Below are 5,485 nucleotides of genomic sequence, written 5' to 3'. Positions count from 1 at the left end.
CCCGCCCATATGGCAAGACCTTCCAAAGAGACGCGAAACCAGGCGCCTGACCTCATGACGCCCGCAGCACCTGGCAAGAAGGGTACCAGCTCTGCTGCCCTGGCCCCAGCCCAGGTCTCACTTCTAGAATCCACACCTTCTCTGGCTCCCATCCCGGCCGACAAGATCTGCCCCAGTTGGGGAAGGATAGGCATGGCGGGGGGGGAAAAGGGGATAGGCGAGGTGGTCTTCACCACTGGATCTCACTCAGCCGAGACCCTCCCTAGCTTTGTGGCTCAGTTTCCCCCTTGGGAAGCATGACCCATGCTTTCAGGGAAGGTGCTCAATCTCGGAAAGTTCCCTGAACTCCCTGGGGAAGAAACCCACAGTCACACTATGTTCCCTTGCAGCCAGGAGCCGCCCGTCCCGCCCCAGCCCAGGAGGCCTTGCTAGTTAGTGACGCCGGCCCAGCAAGGCCAGGTCCTGCAGGATGAAAGCCTGGAGAAGCCGGAGCAGGAATAATGATGATAATCATCGCTGCGGCGTCTCAGCCATCCTGGAATGCAGGGCCCCACGCCCTGCGTGCCCCACACCCCAGGGTACTCTAAGGGCTCCTCTCCCTTCATTTTATTGCTGCGATCCCACACTCTACCAGTCCCAGCCCAGCCCACTGGGGTTCCCAAGAATTGCAGGCCAGCCCCCAGCTCATCCACCACCCAGGTACCATGGGAAGGTTTGGCTCACCAAGGCCCAAGCCAGCAGCAGGAGAGACTGCCCAGTGACTTGAAAACTCTCACTCCCTCCAGGTGTCCCTGAGAAGCTGCCTGCCTGGCCCTGCCCTGAAGCTCTTTCCCAGAGACCCATCTGCACGTCTGGTCAGTGTGAGGCCCAGGAAGGTCGCCTGGGTCTGCCTCAATCTGGAGCCAAGGTCAGAGAGTCAGCTCGCTGTAGACCCTTGGATGAGTTTGGTTTGGTTTTAGCCCCTGGGCCTAACCGCTTCATCTATTGGAAACACACTGGAAGGCTCCCCGTGGCTCACAGAAGATCAATCCCGGCTGCCTAAGTCCAGCAGGCAGTTGTTGAAAACCTGGTTCTCACACACCTTTCCAGCCCCGCTCAGCTTCACACTCCACTGATCAGGTGAAAGCAACTGCTTAACACTAGCCCTGCTCATTTGGTGTTTTTCTTCGAGTAAGTGAGTCCCTCCATTCTCACCTAGATACCTCTCATGGTGTGGTGGTTACACGTTGGCCTGCTATGCACAAGGTCAGCAGTTTGAAACTACCAGCCCCTTCCAGGGAGAAAGACAAGGCTTTTTACTCCTGTAAAGAGGTACAGTCTTGGAAACCCACAGAGGGCAATTCTATCCTGTCCCATAGGGTCACCATGAATCAGAGTCACTATGATGGCAGTGAGTGAGAGACCCTCCTGATAAAGCCCTGGTGGCACTGTCAGCTAAGCCTTGGATCAGTAATCGAAAGGTGGGCAGTTCAAACACCCCAGCCACTCCACAGGAGAAAGAGGAGGCTGTCTCCTCCTGTAAGGATGGACAGCCTCGGAAACCATCTGTCGTGACGATGAGTTAGAATGGACTTGTTGACAGGGGGCTTTTGTTTAGCATTAAACCAATGTGGTTTTCCGTTTTCTTAAAGCTTCATCATGAACAATGAGCCCAGTGGACTAGCGGACCACCCAAACATCGGGCTCCACAATCCTGAGACAGGAAAAACTAGATGGTGCCCAGCTACCGGAGCCCACTGAAAGGATCCCATTGAAAGGTCCTCAGTAGTTTGGGATAAAAATGTGGGCTAGAACTCAAGATCACGCAAAAGACCAAGCTTACTGGTCAGACAGAGATGGGTGGGACCCCAAGACTATGATCCTTAGTCACCCTCACGTCTGGAACAGAACTTACTCCCCTGTTAGAATAATCAGCAGGGCAGCATTACCCAAGAACAGAGGGTTTGGAAAGAGGGAGGAATGAAAACAGGAAACATTGGGAGGAAATGAGATAAGCAATGGTACATGGAAGGAACAAAAATGGATGAATTGAAACAAAATGTGTAACATTGTTGGATAGAAATCTCATGACCCTATCAGACAGCAAAGAACAAAAAAATCATATCATTGTGTGCTCACCTCCCTGATACAATCGCTGAAGACAAATGGGTGCATAAGCAAATGGTGCCCAGCTATCAAAAGATATAGCGTCTGGGGTCTTAAAGGCTTGAAGGTAAACAAGTGGCCATCTAGCTCAGAAGCAACAAAGCACACGTGGAAGAAGCACACCAGCCTGTGCAATCACAAGGTGTCGAAGGGATCAGGTATCAGGCATCATCAGAACAATAAATCCTATCATTGTGAATGAGGGGAAGTGTGGAGTGGAGACCCAAAGCCCATTTGTAGGCAATTGGACATCCCCTTATGGAAGGGTCTCGGGGAGGAGACAAGCCAGTCAGGTTGTAGTGTAGCAACGATGAAACATACAACTTTCCTCTAGTTTCTAAATGCTTCCTCTCCACTCCCCCCCACCCCCCACTATCATGATCCCAATTCTACTTTACAAATCTGGCTAGACCAGAGGATGCACACTGGTACAGATAGGAACTGGAAACACAGGGAATCCAGAGCAGATGATCCCTTCAGGCCCAGTGGTGAGAGTGGCCATACCGGGAGGGTGGAGGGAGGGTGGTGGAAAGGGGGAACCGATTATAAGGATCTACATATAACCTCCTCCCTGGGGGACGGACAACGGCAAAGTGGGTGAAGGGAGACGTCAGACAGGGCAAGATATGACAAAATAATAATTTATAAATTATCAAGGGTTCATGAGGGAGGGGGTAAATGAGGAGCTGATGCCAGGGGCTTAAGTGGAGAGCAAATGTTTTGACAATGATGAGGGCAATGAATGTACAAATGTGCTTTACACAATTGATGTATGTATGGATTGTGGTAAGAGTTGTATGAGCCCCTAATAAAATGATTAAAAAAAAAAAAGAAATCTCATGACCTGCTCTGTAACCATTCGCTTAATTTGCATTTTTAAAATTCTTCATAATTCACCCCCATAATTATTCTCTGTCCTTCAAGAAAATCAATTAAGATGACCCCTTTGAGATCCCCCTCAAATACCTGTCAAAACCTTCTAAGACAAACTCGACCTTGAACTCATCCTTCAGGGCTTTGAGACTTTTCTTTGAGCACTTGCTACTTCTAAAACTGGGCAGCATGCCCGCAAACTTGTTGCAAAACCTCAATGATTTGGAATGATGTCCACGAGTTTGGTTAAAAATATGAAATTCTTCTGGACTTCAAACCCTCCTCCCCCCATATTTTTTATAAAGGCACCACAGTGCCTAAGACAAGTGGATGGCCCCCCACAATGTATTCTCAGCCATCCACTGCTCACAGAGACGTGTTTAGACACGTTGTGTTTGAACTAAACCTGTGGCTGTGTGAGCTGGAACCGCAGCAGCGGTACTTTTTGACGCTCGCAGACACATGTGCATAGGTGGAGATTCATGAGTGGCCCTGCATAGAGACCCCTCCCTCGGATCCTTCTTGGAACCCTGGAACCCCTTGGAGCCGTGCACTACATGGCTGCCCACGAGTGTTGTCAAACAGTAACAAGTCCTTTGGCAACGCCTGTATTTGCTTAATGCTTTTCTCCAGGGAGCTCAACTAATCTTTCCGTCATCTCCAGGAGGAAGAGAAGGATTGAAGTGATGAAAGAAAAGGGAGTCAGTGCAGCCACGCTCCATAATACAAGTATTCTTTGTTCTGCGAGGGACGCGCAATGCGTAGTCCTGCAGATGTGTAGACCTGATAGCGTAGGACACGAGTTTATTTCTTGGGAGTCGAAACTCGTGATTTAAGGATTTTTTTTGGTTGGGGGAGTGGTGTCCAGATAAAATTCTGTGTGACACTCCCACTCTGAGATGTTCCATCTTTTCCATAGTGAACGTTGGACCTGTGCCCTTCATACATGTTTATTGTACACACGCCTTTCTATCCCTAGCCAGCATCTCAAGACATAATATACACACGGGGTGAGGTTCATTTTAACCGTGGTGGAAGCTTAAGACCATGTTTCAAACATCTGCATGAGCTCTGAGGGTCACTCTTCCAACCTCATAATGTCATTGGCCGAGAGGAAAAGTGTCTTGTGGGTTAGTGCTGGCGGGTCTGTACAGGAGTCCTGGAGAGCCACCTGTCCAATCTGTGAAGTTAATGTGGTTCAGGTTAGGTGGAAGGTATGACCCATGGTTTCATTAAATCTGGCAACTTAAACAGGCACCCTGCAGTATTCTGGTCACGAACTGAAGACGGAGGAAGTCAGGTCAACCCCTCCGGTGGATTCTATGTTTTCCTCTTGGAGATTCTACCTGGCATTCGCGACCGTGAAAAGTGTCCATCTCTGCATTTCAAAAATGGCAATGTGTTCTCAACTCACTCAAAAGGGAGTCTTCAGTCACCCACCTTCCTATCTCTGCACCCACCCCTATCATTTTTCTATGTCCTGCATGCCCTCTTAGCTGCCTCGGTCACCTTCTCTAACATCCTTCGTAAAAAGGCCAAGTTGCCAAGACTAGAAACCACAGTGTTGGTCTCCTCTACTTCTTCCCAATCACCCCTTCAGATTAATCCACTTTCTGAGAGCCCCTCCTCCCCCATGCTCATGGCTACCCTCTTAGTGAGACTGGGCCCTTTGCCGTCTCTTGCCTCGACCACTGTAGGGGCCACTTAACCAGCTGCCACTGTTCTCTGCCTCTCTTGCTCCCCCTCGACATTTCTACCAGAGAAATCTTCCAACCACACGAACCGAATTCTGGCTCTCCTTTCCCTCCTCTCTCTCTGAAGCCTCATGCCTACAGGATTAAGGGCAAACTCTTCGCAGAACCAAGCTCCATACTCCCTCTTCTCAACTCACGCCCAACTATCCAAGAGCTACCCACCTTGTATACCACGTTCCCTGTTCCTTGTAGTGATTCGTCTTCTCGGCCTGGTGAATTCTATTACTTAGTCTCCGATATCACCTGGGCTGGCACCTTCTAAACACAGCAAGCAGAGAGAGGTGCTTCCCCTCTCTGAACCCTAGCACTTTGGTATGAAACGCTCTCGCAGGACTCTGACATCTGCTTGTGTGTCCTTCTAAGTTGTTGGCTGTTGAACACAGGGTCCGTGTCTTAGTTATCTCTATACCCTCCTGTCACCTGCCCTTCTAGGCCTGGTATTCACATACCAACCAACCAACTCTTGGAGAGCCAATCAGACAGGTGGAACTGCCCCTGTGGGTTTCCACGATTATACCTGTTAATGGGAATAGAAAGCCTCCTCTCAGGATGGCTGGTGGTTTTGAACTGCTAACCTTATGGTTAGTAGCCCAAGTCATAACCATTACGCCACGAGGGCTCCCTTCCATTAGGAGAGGTATTAGGAACATCTTTCCCATCTACCACCTCCCCTCCAATAGCTAACATTTAAAAAGCAGTTGCTGGACACCAGG

The sequence above is a fragment of the Echinops telfairi genome, unplaced genomic scaffold (genome assembly GCF_000313985.2).
Source record: "Echinops telfairi isolate 266 unplaced genomic scaffold, ASM31398v2 ScPeMD7_7458;HRSCAF=8496, whole genome shotgun sequence".
Classification (NCBI taxonomy): domain Eukaryota; kingdom Metazoa; phylum Chordata; class Mammalia; order Afrosoricida; family Tenrecidae; genus Echinops; species Echinops telfairi.
This window is presented reverse-complemented; position numbering follows the sequence as displayed.